This window comes from Eschrichtius robustus, chromosome 9 (genome assembly GCF_028021215.1).
Source record: "Eschrichtius robustus isolate mEscRob2 chromosome 9, mEscRob2.pri, whole genome shotgun sequence".
Lineage (NCBI taxonomy): Eukaryota > Metazoa > Chordata > Mammalia > Artiodactyla > Eschrichtiidae > Eschrichtius > Eschrichtius robustus.
This window is the reverse complement of record NC_090832.1, coordinates 61,256,970-61,274,103: the sequence shown is the minus strand read 5'-3', so window position 1 is coordinate 61,274,103 and position 17,134 is coordinate 61,256,970. Positions and strand designations below refer to the sequence as shown.

At 36.6% G+C, this 17,134-nt stretch overlaps 1 long non-coding RNA gene across 1 annotated transcript in view; it reads left to right on the top strand.

Annotated features, from left to right (window-relative positions):
* The window catches only part of LOC137769078 (uncharacterized), an 82,086-nt gene extending 74,076 nt beyond the window's left edge, over positions 1 to 8,010 (top strand). Inside the window, exons 2-3 of the long non-coding RNA XR_011074916.1 lie at positions 2,542 to 2,671; positions 7,905 to 8,010. This is a non-coding gene — a long non-coding RNA (uncharacterized lncRNA). The remainder of the gene's footprint in view (positions 1 to 2,541; positions 2,672 to 7,904) is intronic.
* Positions 8,011 to 17,134: the final 9,124 nt, after the last annotated feature.

Below are 17,134 nucleotides of genomic sequence, written 5' to 3'. Positions count from 1 at the left end.
TCTTTTTGGAAAGAGATGCACTATAAATCAACCAATACATAAATAACATTTTATTGTTGTGCTACAAAAAGATGATGACTAAGTGTCCACCACCAAGAAATTGCAAAAGCAAGTCTTGGTATAAATGAATGCTGTATCAAATGTTAAAAATGTATTTTTATTGACTTGGAAAGATGACATTTTTCTTAGTAAGAAAAAGAGCAGGTCACATAGTACTGTGTATACTGATATGACTTTAATTAGGAGATGTTTATATTGATCTGTATATGCCCATATCTATATATGCCTATATATTCCCCTATGTACGTATGCCCAATTTATCTATACCCATATCTATATATACTTGATCTATACACGCCCACATCTATCTATGCACAGAGAGAGGTCTTGAAGGGAGTTTGCCAAAGAGCGATGATTTGTGGTGGTACCTCTTATATGGATGTTATAATCTCTCATTTATAGTTCTATTAGCTTTTTGATTTTTCATCATGTATACAGAATTTTATCAAAAGTATTATTTTCCTAAAAGAGACCTGACAATTTTTTTCTTTAAATAACTCTTATGTCCAGAATGCCAAAGTTTAAAACTCAGGCAGCTTGTTTACATGTAAGTTGTAAAACTTCACCTAGATTTACCTTTTACTTCTAAGCTAACACAGGGTGACGCATCAGAGTTTTGAGTGTCATTCAATTGGCTATAATTTCTGTTTACATACAATGCATAAAAGTTTGAAACTGAATTTTATATGTTGCATTTAACTACAAATGGGTTATTTTATCCTAATTTCTTGTCAATTGGTGTTTTAGAAGCATTTCTATACAGAAATCTTCCTAAGAAATATAGAAATAATGTTCTCCCTTTTAGTAACATCATATCTTTAAATACTAAAATCTCTACACTAAAATGATAAAGCTTTGTTATTTGTTCATAATACATATATGGTTGCTGTGCTGTGCAAAGGACAGGAAAGTCACAAAGCTTCCATGTAGAAGCTGGTTATTAAATATTCAAGCTCAGTTTATCAGGACCTTTATTATACCACCAGAAATCTTCTGTAATGAAGAGCTACTTGTAACATCAAAGCACTGGAGACATCATCTCTTCCCCCCATAGCCCATGACCTAAAAGCTTTTCTTTTTATCTTTATATGAAAGAAAAACATGCTTTTCAAAAAAGGCTCAACATTTGTGGACATTGTGTGCATCATGTAAAGTAGACTCTGGATGTAGTCTATGAGGTTTGCCTTTGCCCAAGTGTTTTGTTTTTTCAACATTGTGCTTTTTATTATTTTCTTAGAGAACCAGAAAAAGGAATTTTGTTTTAAAGTAACTCTGAGAAAGAAAATGGTTTCTAATTAGCAACACAGGGTTTTTTCCCAGAATAATCTGAAGGTCTGAAAACGTGGCACTGGTACTTGTTGAACCTTTCTTTCATATTCTTTTTTGGGTTTTCTTTTTGGTGTTTTTTTTTAACATCTTTATTGGAGCATAATTGCTTTACAATGGTGTGTTAGTTTCTGCTTTATAACAAAGTGAATCAGCTATACATATACATATATCCCCATATCTCCTCCCTCTTGTGTCTCCCTCCCACCCTCCCTATCTCACCCCTCTAGGTGGTCACAAAGCACTGAGCTGATCTCCCTGTGCTATGTGGCTGCTTTCCACTAGCTATCTATTTTACATTTGGTAGTGTATATATGTCATATTCTTTTAGAAAGTAAGGGAAGCATATTTTATCGGACTTTAGAGATAGTTTTAGGAATCCAAAATTTGAATAGTCATCTCTAAAAATGAATATTACAACCAAATTGGACACTCATAATAGAGCCAGAAGCCCCTGAAACGTGAAGAGGAATGTCAGTGTGCCTGCCTCCCTTTCATTTTCTATCAAATACAGAGTATTAGGGGCAAAACAAAGATGGGAATAATATACAACTGCAACACAGGAAAAGGGACTTTTCTAAAGAAATTACCTAAAAGTTTTCCTTTCACCTGATTTCAATTGTATCTTGCCATGTAATACATATATACATTTAGAGACTGTTTAATTATGTTATTTCTATTTGCATGGAGACATACAATGGTAAGACATTTGTAAGTGCTTTTAATAGTAATTTCACATGGTTGCATGAAAAAAATGCTTGGATTTGTGTAAATACCCCTGGTTTTTTATGTGAAAAACCCAAACTCCAGTATTTATTTGGTTGATTTAGAATCATTAGAGGAAAAGAAGTTGAGGGAAGAGATATTTTTGGTAATTAGAAAAGCAGAAGTGAAACAAATCAGGTTCTTGGACTTATACTCTTTGGCTTTTTTAGTAAGATGTTGAGTTTGAGAAAATATTGCCCTAGAGTAAATTCTAATTTATGCTGAAAAATTTTAGATGCATACTATTCTGCATGAAAGTACAAACGTGAGTAAATTATGTATGGTGACTACTCGTTGCTTAAAGCCTCTTGAAAAAAGAAAAATATTTCTGTTTGCATCTCACTAATATGCCAACATTTGGTTAGTTATGTTTACTCCTGTTTACCACAGGTAAACTGCGTGGGACATCAGACCGCTCATTATAGAGACAATTGTGCTCCATTCCCAAAGTTGGATGACCAAACAAGTCATGGTGCATATTGTAATTTCAGTGCTACTGTACATCTTCAAGCCGTCTGGGGTAAGATGCTTACTAAGCACTGCATTTTGGCTGTCAGAATGCTTCATGGATGGTAAATAAAGGCAGTGCTATGGGTTTGCGGAGCTAAACAAATATCTGATGCATTCTAGAAACCTCTTCTAGAAAGCTTCTACTTTGAACCTTAAGTTTTGGAAGAAGTACATTTTGCATTTATTGACTAACCTTTCATTAAAAGCACACTTTCTAGGGCATTCATTGGAAACATCCACTTCTGTTTTCTTGTGATGAGTCAATGCCCATTTCACCTGGCAGAGAACTCAATTGTCAGCAGTGCTGCCCTTTGAAATGTTAGTTTTCCCTCTTTCTAGTTGTATGGTCGGTTACTATTTTTAAAACACAACAAAAACTTTGAAGAGTAAATAGAAAGACCAAAAGCAGAAGAACTAAAAAGAAGTGTATTTGTTTAATTCTTGTCATTTTTCAGAAACCTTATGCCTGGAATTTAATGCCATAGTTTAAGATCAAATTGCACAAATACCTCAGTAGGAAATGGATAATTTTTCCTTTATACTTATTTATAGATGTTGCTTTTTATAGTTATCAGCTGTGTCATTGATAAAATCATGCTATAGAACAACACCGAGGCCAACAAACTATGGTCCGAAGGCCAAAGGTCAAATCCTGCCAGCACCTGTTTTTGTAAAAAAACTTTACTGGAATTCAGGCCGTTATTTATGCATTGTCTATAGCTGCTTTCTGGCTACTATGGACGAGTTGAATAGTTGTTATAGAGACTATAAAGGCCCATAATGTCTAAGTTATTTACTCTCTGGTTCTTTACAGAAAAAGTTTATTGACCCCTGTTCTAGCACATGGATTTGCTAATTTGTAAAGGAATACACAAGTTTTTTGTTTGTTTGTTTTTGTAGTATGTAATAAAGGGGAAGAATAAAAATATATATTATTTCAGACAAATTTTTTTCAGTGAAGTATACTTGCATTATTGCTTAAAAATTTTTAAAGTCTTAACAATTTCCTATAGAAGGGCATCCTGCTTGGATGCAAATTTGTGTACACTGTCAGGTGGATAGTGAATAAGTTGGTATCTCTTCAAAGAAAAAATATTTTCTAAACCATGCTGTGAGATTGGCATAGAAGGAAAACTGGAAATAGGGTTCAGGTGAGTCAGTGAAGTGGCTTCTAATCATGCAGCTATTATCTGCCTGAAAACTGCACAAACTGAGGTTAGTCTGCAGGCCCTATCAGCTTGTTCTTGGCGAGGCTCCCAAACCTCTAACTGTATCATGGCTGTGGCTTCATTCTCTATAGCAGATTATTCCCATGGCTGTCTCAAAGATAGTCTCTGGGCCAATTTTTTTTTTTTTAATCTGTCACATTTACTTCCTAAAAAAAAGTAAAAGAAACTTGTTAAGAAATAAAAAGAGTATATGTGCTAAGTTATTTTTAAATTTTTTTGTATCTTCATTTGGTTGTTAAATAGCTGTGTACGTATGTGTGTGTGCTTGAGTATACGCATGCATGATTAACGAAAACTAGTAGAATTGTGAAATAGTGTACTGAGTTCCAAAATAGAGCTTTTCTATAAAACATCTAGCAGAAGGATAATAGATAATGATGCAATGGTTAACATTACTGTTTTCAAAAATTGAAAAGGAATCGTCACTTGGAGCCAGTTTGGCATTTTCCTATATGACATCCTATTTAGGGCTCTGAATCTCAGCTATGCAGTTTGTGAATTTGGATCCAACAGAGAAGATGTAGCTTTCACACAATTTTCTTCAGTTATAAGAAATATAATCATTGCAATGGGATGCCTCAAACCTGGGTCACTTAAATCATTTTTGAAGACAACAGGTGCTCTTCAGGGACATTCAAGATGGGGAAGGTACCTGTTCATTGCATCTCACTGTCACCCACACAGACTCAGTGCAGGCCAGTGTGTTCAGGAGTCAGTCATGAAGAGGGATATGAAAATGTTGCAATTTAGCAAATGTTCTAAAATATAAGTATAGAGAAAAATATTTTGCAAGGCTAAGCTGTTTAGATTCCAAATATTTAGATTTTCTCTGAGTGTTAATCCTGAGAAAGTAATTGAATGGGATATGAAGATATAAGTATATACATTAAAATATAATTTTCTGAAAAAAACACCCACTTTATTTTGAGCTAAACAAAACAAGGGTAGTTTCAGATTCAATGCATTATAATGTTAATTTATATCAGATCTTGGGAGGAAGTAACCTATTTTATTCTTATTATTTGTTGTCTCAAGATATAGGATTCCTACACTTCTGAATTCCAATTATATGCAGTAGAATTTTGAAGATACAGAGCAGAGGTCAAAATTTTGGACATTGTGATACATATAGCCCACTGACTTTCTATTGGATATAAATAGCTTTTAAAAAACTAGAAATTTTATTAAAATATAGATTCTAAAATTCCATTGAAAATCTAGGAGATTTTGATGTTTGTTTTGTCTTAAAATTTTTGTTAATGTAAAGGCTGTACATGCACTTGGTATAAAATAAATTCAAATGGTACAGAGGGTCATAAAGAGATTTTCTTGATCCCTGTCCCAGTTTTACATTTTCTTAAGTGTTCGTCCATGAATGCTTATGCTTATATGAACATACAAGTGAAAGAGAAAATGAAATTATGATAAACATATTTTTCTGTGCTAAGTACTTTTAATTAATTTTAGTGATTAACTTCCATTTATTAACTTTTATTACTTTACTGCTTTATGCTTTCTTTTATTCCAGTTTTATTGTCATTGCTTTAGTATTTTTAAGTTCTTACCTTTGATAAAACATCCTTTTCTCTTCTCCTACTTAAATTTGTTATTACGTAAGTTTCAAATGCTGTCGCTTTGATGCTTGACAGGCCTTGTGGTCATCACAATGACATAGGGAGGAGGGCTTCACAGTGCAAGCAGCAGGGCAGGCTGAGAGGATGCCGTGCGGCCCTGTGAACACCACGCTCCGTGCTACAATCTTTCAGTCCCTTAAATAGCCATCCAAAAAGTTTCTAAAAACTCACAGCTAAAAACTATTCCTGGAGAAATAATGATCCTCTTCTTATCAAAGACTGGACATGTTTAGCTACATTAATGTTATTTGAACCCTTCTAACTACTGAAAGGGTCAAGGTGGAGAATAGAATCTAGAATTATTCTGATATATTTTCCAGTTCTTTTCCCTGGTGTATTGAGTTCGAGGGATCTGGGGGCTGATCAAAGAAACAGATATGACCATGAGGTGGCAGTAGCACACAGTGAGTTTTATTTGGGCAGTGCTTTGACAGGCTTGCACTTCGGGAAATGTCCCTCACAGCAGGAGACCTTCCAGAGGCAATGGCGGGGGGACTATACCTAAAAGAGGAGGAGGGCAAGGGGAATCAGAGAAGGATCAGAAAGGGGATTACCTGTCTAGATGATGTTGCTGAGCAGCATGATTGAGAGTCTCTGGTTCAGAGAGCTCTGAAGGGTAGCAGCAGTTTGGGGTCTTTCTTTTATAGCCACAGAATTTATCTGATCTATGATTAACAGATCTTGGGTGCAGTTTTGTGTGGTATGCAAAGCAGGAAGGCTCTAAAAAGCTAAAACCTGCTTATTTGGGCTACATTTAAATCAACTGAATGTGTAAAAATTTGGGATTTTTTGGTGGGCTTTGGAGCTACAGTCCCGAGCTGCTGTGAAGAAATAGACAACATAGGGCCAATGTACAGAAGCCATTTTTTGGCTCATTAATATAACAGCTAGGTCTCACTAATTTTGTTTGTGTATGTGTGTTTTGTTTCATTATAACATATTCCAAATACACATAAAATATGCACACCAATATAATGTATAACAGATACACACCATCTATATTTGTTAAACTCATAATTTTGTCATAATTGCTCCAGGTTTTTTAAAGAAGTAAATCACTAGAGTTTAATTCCTTGTGTGCCACTCCCTTAAAACTAGTCCCCTCCTTGCCCTCTTCAGAGGAGTCTCCTAAGTATGTTTAGATTCAAATAGTATATATATGTGTGTGTGTGTATTTTATATATATATATATATATATGTAATTTAAAATGATTTAAAAACTTGTTTTGGGATGATTTAAAACTTTATATAAATAACATAGCATACATATTCTTCTGTCCTCCCCTTACAATTCTTGAAATTTATCCAAATGGATCCAGTTGATATCTATAGATCAAGTTTGTTTTCACTGCTAAATAGTATTTCATTATGTGAATATAACATGATTTTTGAACAATTTCATATTGATGGACATTTAAGTTGTTTCCAGCTTATTATTTTTGCAAATGATGTTGTAGAGAGCATTCCTCGACTTATCTTCTTATGTAAATGCTGCTATTTGGCTATTCCATTTCAATACTCTGGAAATAAATTGGCAAATAATTCCCAAACACCCCCTGTGCACAGTGTTGGGACGATAATGAAATTAGATATACTTTCTATTTTTAATAAATTTATAATCTTGGTTTAATCTTGTATATATTCCTAAATAAGAATGACTCTAGTATTTGATAGTTTAATTTTACCTTTAATTTTACTAAATGTAAATTTATTTCTAAGACAGCAGTATTGTCAATGTCATTGCTTGATTATTTCCCCCAACATTTGGTTTTGGTAGTCTTCCAAATTGCACAGGCAAATGTGAATGACTGAGTTATAGTTTTGTCTTAGGGAGAACATTGTGTTAAAGAGCCTTTCTGAATTCCTAATACTGTCACTTGCTCGGTTAATGATTTATTAAATACTTCACAGCAATTAGATAAATGAGATTTTAAAAAAATGTTTTCCACTACAGCTCAAGTAATTGAAATCACTCCCTTCAGAGCTGTATTTTGGGAAAAGTCATAGTGGCAGGCACATGACGTAGTAAGGATAATGATCAGTGTAAGCTGATAACTTATAATGGGAAATACATACAGTGTTTGAACTGCATTCTAAATCACTTGTTTTTCCAGCATTTATTATATGCAACAAACACGTAGCAAGTGGTTAGCTAAAACAGGTAGTTTGAAAATATTTTAGCATTTTTATCCAAACAAATGTTAGAATTTTTTTTGAAAATGAAAAATGCTAAGTATAATAAAAGTATATATTTATGCTCTTGGCAGCCAAATGTGCTTTTTAATGGAATTTAAATAAATGGAATTTTTATGACAAAAAAAGCAACAGTAAAAGCAGTGATTATGTTTTTCATAGTTCATTTGCCTTCTTTGCCCCGCAGACCTTGTGTGGAGGAAAATGAGATCCCGAGTGAAGTCTACAATGTCATTGACTCTGAAGAAGGACTCAGAGACCCACTGGTGTTTAATGACCCTTACTGGCCTATGCAATGGGAACTGGTATGATCTTCAGAAATAGATGGTTCTTTGGCAATGTTAAGAAATATTATTTTCGTCATGTTTTAATGCAGTAGACAGACACTTTTATGCACTGCCTGCTTTTATCTATTGGTTTTGCAGAGAGAGACTTAGCAAACTTTTGATGAAATATTACTGCCAGCTTATTAATGAGTACTAATTCTTTTAATTTGATTACACCCTTAGGGTTTGATTTAGCCTATAAAAGATACCAGTAAAAAACCTAAGACATTTAAATTTGGTGCGTGTAAACAGGCTCATTACATAGAAATGTTGTTGCCATTCAGGCTTGAAGTTCTTATTTTTGCATAACCAGAATATATTCTATATTACTTCAATAATGAGAGAACTTGTCTTTGTCTATATGGAGTAAGTGGGAGTTAGAACATTGCACAACAAACTTTTTTTTCATAACACTTACAGTGTTGGACTTTTTAGGACTACATTGCCCTGTCATTTATACAAGACTGTGGCAATGGGAAGGTCTGAGAAAAACACACATATTTTTTGAGCATTAACAAGTAAAAAAAAAAAAGTTGAAGTAGATACCACTAAATATTTTTAAGGTAAGTATTTGGAATGTGAAAACTGTTGTGGTAGCTTTTTATGTTGATCATTGGCAGTTACCAAGCCTACTCTCTGAAAAGAGCAGAAAACCCATATTGGAAAATGTCCAGGTCACTTTTCTGTAGCTTTAATTCACCTTTAAAAAGTGAAACATAATTTAGAAAGTTCTAAGAGATGTATGTGACTACATTTGACATTTCAAACACACATGCACAGAAACTCAAGTAAAAAAAAATAAGAATTTCTTCAATTACATGGAGTTGAAATAATTGCTAACAAGTGAGTGGACTAGAGCTAATTAGGATAATGATAGTCAAAGATAAAAGGAGTGAAATTAAGAAGAAGGAGTGAGGGAAGTAGCTAGATAAAGAAGGAAGGCGTGAAATGTGGGGAAATTTTTTTCAACTTTCTCGTTTGTTGGTTTTTTTGACCTGAAGAAGCAGTAAAAAGTAAGATGAATACTTGAAGATTACATTTGTGATACGTTGTAATTAGTCACCAACAAGAAATACTTTTTTTTAAAATTTTATTTATTTATTTATTTATTTGGCTGTGTTGGGTCTTCGTTTCTGTGCGAGGGCTTTCTCTAGTTGCAGAGAGCGGGGGCCACTCTTCATCGCGGTGCGCGGGCCTCTCACTGTCGCGGCCTCTCTTGTTGGGGAGCACAGGCTCCAGATGCGCAGGCTCAGTAGTTGTGGCTCAAGGGCCCAGCTGCGCCGCGGCATGTGGGATCTTCCCGGACCGGGGCACGAACCCGTGTCCCCTGCATTGGCAGGCAGATTCTCAACCACTGCGCCACCAGGGAAGCCCAAGAAATACTTTTTTGTGTAGGGTTATTAAATGCCCAGCTCCTCTATATTGAGGTCAAGGATTTTAGGAGACACAAGAGGGAAAGAAGATGGAAGGTAAGTGATATAGGAAAAACAAGAAGAACTGAGTAGCAGTCAATAAAGTGACAGATTAGAAATGGAGAATAGTCTTAGAGACTATTAAACAATAAGCCCTCTTAAAATCAGACAAGCTTGTGAAAGGAAAGGACAGAAAGCAGAGGTAGTAGGATAACTCTATATCATTTTCTAGGGCACAAGTTGATAGACTTTTTCTGCAAATGACCAGATAGTAAATATTTCTGGCTTTGTGGACCACATAAATCTCTGTGGCATATTGTTGTTGTTGTTGTTGTTGTTCCAGTCCTTTAAAAATGTAAAAACCTTTCTCAGCTTAGAGTCATACAAAAACAGGCTATAGGTTGGATTTCACTTGCCGGCCATAGTTTACTGACAGCTGTAGAAACTAAAGGGAAAAGAGGAGTCAAATAGGAAGTAGCCATTCAGATTTAGCTCTCTTTCTCTTTTTTTTTTTTTTCATTTAAGTATAGTTGATTTACAATGTTGTGTTAATTTCTGCTGTATAGCAAAGTGATTGTTATACATATATATACATTCTTTTTTATATTCTTTTACATTATGGTTTATCACAGGATACTGAATATAGTTCCCTGTGCTATACAGTAGGACCTTGTTGTTTATCTAGTCTATATATAACAGTTTGCAGATTTAGCTATCTATTAAGCATCCAGGTGCTGTGCTATTTACACACTACACTAGCACAACTCAGCAATGAAAAGTCAAGCCAGGTTATACTAATGTCAGTAGCCTTCTAGATTATTACTGCATTCTGGTGGCACCATTCTAGAGGCATGTCTGCCAGTATGGAAGAGATTCTTCATAATGCCACAATGAGCCATAATACAAAATTGCAAAGAAAGAATTGCAGTTTCCAGTTGGAGTTCTAATGTTATTCATAACAGCAGACCTAAGCTGTGTTACAAAACCCATCTACTGTTGAGAATACCAAACTAATTTCATTGAAAGATTGAATGGCACAGGTGTGAGTTCTCCACAACCAAGCATCCTGAAATAGTCTATTCTTTATTTTTGTGTCCATCTACTCCTCAGACAACCTATGGCAATTTGGTTTTGTGATTCCCTCACACTTGCCTTGGTGATCTTCCCCCACCTTCATGCGCTCCACTTAATTTCCCAATGTACTTAAGACTTTCCAGTTCTTATCTTACTTGAATCATCAATTAGGAGCTGATAAATATCCAGATAAAATGCAAATGGCCATGATTCCTCTCCCAAATTCTCTTTGCTTGTGCCTCCTCAACATTCGTTCCTGAGTAATTCTTTCTCATATTCTAAAATTCACTCCAGGCACTATATTCTAAAAGAATATCCTTTTCACCTACCAGAGTGGATTGGGCCACTTTTACTCTGTACTTCTGTGCTCACACTACCATTGGAATGCGTGAAAAAGTGAATAAATGAATAGTTAATGCTTGACAATTTGTGTGTCCTCTCAGCTAGACGATAATATGCTTAAGGACAGGGACGATGCTTTATTCATCTCTACATTGCAACTCATGGCAGGAAACGTGACATTTTTAATACCAAATAAGCATGTGTTTAATTAGCAAATTTTGGAATGCATGTATGAACATAGCTCTTCATTTTTCTTCCTTTTGTTTTGTATTCTAAAGTAAGAAAAATCTATTTAACTCTTACCTGCTGTGAGCTTGTGTTCTAGTAAAACTGGTTTTCAGTTGAAAAATCTGCTTCTATCTCTGTCAGTAATTTTAAGGACAAAAAAAAAAAAAAAAAAAAAAGATCCTGTAATAGGAAACCCCCAGTAGAGTGGCTTGAGCAGAATGAGGTTTATCTCATTTAAGAAAAAGAGTTGGTCGAGGGCCAGAATGAAATCTCACAGCGCCAAGACCCGAAGCTCCTTCCGTCTGCCACCTCACTTGTGTCCCTCTTACACATGGCTCACTGCCTTTTCTGCACTTCACGTAGTAGTGAGAAAAAAAGAAGGTATATGGCACCCCCAATCCCTTGTGGACACAGCCAGGAAGTTGTATTTGTGTGCTCGTCTCAAACTTGGGGGTCTCTTCCTAGGAGAGGGAGGAATATATGTGAGGAGACAATATGTTAACAGTCTCTTCCAAGTACTACTTAAAAAGCAAAACATTTTAAACAAAAATGTAAGTAAACTCTCTGGAATTTCTAATTAATATTTGATATGTAGCATGAACAATAGAGAAATATGAGTATAGGAGATAGGAAATTATAAAGCTATAAAATAATTTTTGAAATTGCAGGGAATTTTTTAAACAATTGTTCCATAATGTTGAAACTCACCTGATTCGCCATTATTTGCCAAAATTTATCATGGCAAGTAACAGAGAATCAAATGTCCCATGTCTGAACAGAGTATTGTTTATATGGGCTAAATTCACCATTTAAATAAAATGTCAGGGGCAAACTCTTCCAAATATATAATACTAACTTTTTCTTTCTACTCCTACTGTTATTCTCAGTGAAAAATCATTTTATTATCATAAACCCATCTAAGAACAGCCATGATATTCTTCTGCTAAATATTTGTACAATTCTGCTAATGTGAGGTAATATTTATAATTTTTTTGTCCTAGTATATTTTTCAGAACATATTTCTCGAGAAATTCTCATTAGCTTTTAAATATCATTGTAGTTCTTAAGATTTGCATATAAACTTAATGCTGCTTCTGCCTAAAATTGTGCTAAAAAGTATAATTTGAAGAAAATTGTGACTTACATTTTTTGAAGTACTATGTTCTAATGATAAAGTTCTTTAAAATATTGTGCTAGGTTTTTGCAATCATGGTCAAGTGTTCCATCATGTTATCTGAAGTAAGTAGCCTAGAAGAAGTGAAAGTCAAAAAGGTGACTATTTTTATTAGTTTATATAGGCAAAAACAAAACCCATTTTAACTGATGCTCAAAGCTCAATAGACATTGACAAGAAAAATTACAGCAATATAATTTTCAGGAAGGTAAGGTTATTTGATTTTTTTCTGTTTTAATTTTTGATTCAGAAATTAATTTTTCAAAAAAGAAGTGTTGCATCTGCACATGCATTATTTTACCTATAAGACGGTGAGACAGATGATGTGAAAGTGAGTTGACAACATGAAATTTCATCAGTGCAAAGGGCATTAGGATACTCTTATAGTGTTGGGGATCAGTGTCTGTGAGCTAGGGCTTCTTTCCTTCCTCAGCCTCCGTGCCTGTGTGGACTGCCATAGTAACAGGCCAGAGGGCCAGGTTGAACACAATGTCAAGAGAGGTTAAACCTATGAGTTTAAAAGAGAGGTTAAACCTATGAGTTTAAAAGTTGCTGTGACTAGGTGTGTTAGGAAGAATTTATACTGGGTATATTAGGGTATAAGTTTAGACAAATGTGGATTCAGATTCTATGTCTCATCTGTGACTGTCATGAATATTTTAATGTTCTGAAAATCTGTTTTCTTATCTGTAAGAAGCTTAAACTTTGCAGGATTGTTCTTAGAATCAAATGAGATTATGGACACAAAGGATGTGTCACAATGCTTGACATGTGGTAGGCATTCAGTGAGCAACTTGGCAGCTGGCCAGATTCCTTTCCTGTTATGGGTTAAACGTCCATTACATAGGAAGTAAACTATGCAGAATGCTCATTTCTCAACAACACTGGATGATTAAAGCAGTACTAGTGCAGGTTGTTAATAATTCTTGTGTTATAACGGGAATAATGTGTTAGTGATCTCCGAAGAAAGACTTACCCCACAAAACATACATAAGCAAAAAGTAATGGGATACAGGAAAAAATTTAAGGACTTCCATTTATATTTATTTTTTATCTTTAATTTTTTTTTTTTTTTAAATATATTTTACTTTAACTTTTTTTTTTTTTTTTTAATTAATTATTTATTTATTTATGGCTGTGTTGGGTCTTCGTTTCTGTGCGAGGGCTTTCTCTCTAGTTGCGGCGAGTGGGGGCCACTCTTCATCGCGATGCGCAGGCCTCTCACTATCGCGGCCTCTCTTGTTGCAGAGGCTCCAGACGCACAGGCTCAGTAATTGCGGCTCACGGGCCCAGTTGCTCCGCGGCATGTGGGATCTTCCCAGACCAGGGCTTGAACCCATGTCCCCTGCATTGGCAGGCAGGTTCTCAACCACTGCGCCACCATGGAAGCCCCTTATCTTTAATTTTTTAAACATTTTTCTGATTGTATTATAATCTGTATAATGTATTAGTATATTAATACATGTTTTCATTTCCAAATAATTAAATATATAATATGGGTGTATGCACAGCACATTTTTTTATGAGAAGACATGATCAAAATGTTTGAAAGAGACTGATATACTCAAAAAATACTCATAAAATGGATGTCACAATGTTTTTACTGAGTTTCTGGTAAATGAACAGGACTAGGCATTAATTCTTTGAAGATGAATCAGATATGGATTTTTACATTAAAAATCTTAAAGTCTAACAGAGGTATTAGCACACACTAATAAATAACTATATTATTAGATGGCAATAGATTCTATTAAGAAGGCAAAATTAAGAGTAGTTATTTCGAGCCTTCAAGATGGTAGAGGAGTAAGACGTGGAGATCACCTTCCTCCCCACAAATACATCAAAACTACATCTACATGTGGAACAACTCCTACAGAACACCTACTGAATGCTGACAGAAGACCTCAGACTTCCCAAAAGGCAAGAAACTCCCCACGTACTTGGGTAGGGCAAAAGAAAAAAGGAAAAACAGAGACAAAAGAATAGGGACGGGACCTGCACCTCTGGGAGGGAGCTGTGAAGGAGGAAAAGTTTCCACATACTAGGAAGCCCCTTCACTGGTGGACACGGCGGGTGGCAGAGGGGAGAAGTTTTGGAGCCACGGAGGAGAGCGCAGCAACAGGGGTGCGGAGGGCAAAGTGGAGAGACTCCCGCACAGAGGATTGGTGCTGACCAGCACTCACCAGCCTGAGAGGCTTGTCTGCCCACCCACTGGGGTGGGCGGGGGCTGGGAGCTGAGGCTCGGGCTTCGGGTTCAGACCCCAGGGAGAGGACGGGGGTTGGCTGCATGAACACAGCCTGAAGGGGGCTAATGCGCCACAGCTAACCGGGAGGGAGTCCGGGAAAAACTCAGGACCTGCCTAAGAGGCAAGAGACCATTGTTTCGGGGAGCACGAGGAGAGGGGACTCAGAGCACCGCCTAAACGAGCTCCAGAGATGGGCGCGAGCCTTGGCTACCAGTGTGGACAGCAGAAACGGGCATGAGATGCTAAGGCTGCTGCTGCAGCCACCAAGAAGCCTGTGTGTAAGCACAGGTCACTGTACACACCTCCCCTCCCGGGAGCCTGTGCAGCCCGCCACTGACAGGGTCCCGTGATCCAGAGACAGCTTCCCAGGGAGAATACATGGCACGCCTCAGGCCGTTGCAACGTCACGCTGGCCTCTGCCGCTGCAGGCGTGCCCCGCATTCCATACCCCTCTTTCCCCCCAGCCTGAGTGAGCCAGAGCCCCCTAATCAGCTGCTACTTTAACCCAGTCCTGTCTGAGCAAAGAACAGATGCTCTCAGGCGACCTACACACAGAGGCGGGGCCAAATCCAAAGCTGAACCCCAGGAGCTGTGTGAACAAAGAAGAGAAAGGGAAATTTCTCCCAGCAGCGTCAGGAGCAGCAGATTAAATCTCCACAATCAACTTGATGTACCCTGCATCTCTGTAATACCTGAGTAGACAAGGAATCATCCCAAAACTGAGGCAGTGGACATTGGGAGCAATTGTAGACTTGGGGTTTGCTTTCTGCATCAAATTTGTTTCTGGTTTTATGTTTATCTCAGTTTAGTATTTAGAGCTTATTATCGTTGGTAGATTTGTTTATTGATTTGGTTGCTCTCTTCCTTTTTTTATTTTATATATATATATTTCTCTCTTTTTTCCCCTTTTTCTCTTTTTTTCAGGGTGTATGTGTATGCTTCTTTGTGTGATTTTGTCGGTATAGCTTTGCTTTTGCCATTTGTCCTAGGGTTCTGACTGTCCGTTTTGTTTGGTTTTTTTTTTTTTAGTATAGTTTTTACTGCTTGTTACCATTGGTAGATTTGTTTTTTGGTTTGGTTGCTCTATTCTTTCTTTCTCTCTTTTTTTTATTACTTTTTTCTTTTTAAAACTTGTCTTCTATTCTAATAACTTTATTTTATTTTTTTTCTTCCTTCCTTCCTTCCTTCCTTTCTTTCTTTCTTTCTTCTCTTTCTTTTTTCTTTCTTTCTTCCTTTTTCTCCCTTTTCTTCTGAGCCGTGTGGCTGACAGGGTCTTGGTGGTCGCTGGTGTCAGGCCTGAGCCTCTGAGGTGAGAAAGCCAAGTTCAGGACATTGGTCCACCAGAGACCTCCTGGCTCCACATAATACCAAATGACAAAAGCTCTCCCAGAGATCTCCATCTCAACACTAAGACCCAGCTCCACTCAATGACCAGCAAGCTACAGTGCTGGACACTTTATGCCAAATAACTAGCAAGACAGGAACACAACCCCACCTATTAGCATAAACACTGTCTCAAATCATAATAAGGTCACAGACACCCCAATACACACCACTGGATGGGGTCCTGCCCACCAGGAAGACAAGATCCAGCCTCATCCACCAGAACACAGGCACCAGTCCCCTCCACCAGGAAGCCTACACAACCCAACCTTACCCCCTGGAGCAGACACCAAAAGCAACGGGAACTACGAACCTGCAGCCTGCGAAATTGAGATCCCAAACACAGTAAGTTAAGCAAAATGAGAAGACAGAGAAATACACAGCAGATGAAGCAGCAAGAGAAAAACCCACCAGATCAAACAAATGAAGAGGAAATAGGCAGTCTACCTGAAAAAGAATTCTGAGTAATGATAGTAAAGATGTTCCAAAATTTTGGAAATAGAATGGAGAAAATACAAGAAACGTTTAACAAGGACCTAGAAGAACGAAAGAGCAAATGAACAATGATGAACAACAGAATAAATGAAATTAAAAATTCTCTAGAAGGAATCAATGGCAGAATAACTGATGCAGAAGAACAGGTAAGTGACCTGGAAGATAAAGTAGTGGAATTAACAACCACAGAGCAGAATAAAGAAAAAAGAATGAGAACAATTGAGGACAATCTCAGAGACCTCTGGGAAAACATTAAATGCACGAACATTCGAATTATAGGTGACCCAGAAGAAGAAGAGAAAAAAAAACGGGACTGAGAAAATATTTCAAGAGATTATAGGTGAAAACTTCTCTAATATGGGTATGGGTATAGTCAGTCAAGTCCAGGAAGCTCAGAGAGTCCCATACAGGATAAATCCAAAGAGAAACATGCCAAAACAAATATTTATCAAACTATCAAAAATTAAATATGAAGAAAAAATATTAAAAGCAGCAAGGGAAAAGCAACGATTAACATACAAAGGAATCCCCATAAAGTTAACAGCTGATCTTTCAGCAGAAACTCTGCAAGCCACAAGGGAGTGGCAGCACATATTTAAAGTGATGAAAGGGAAAAACCTACAACCAAGATTACCCAGCAAGGATGTCATTCACATTCAATGGAGAAATTAAAACCTCTAGAGACAAGCAAAAGCTAAGGGAATTCAGCACCCCCAACCCAGATCTACAACAAATGG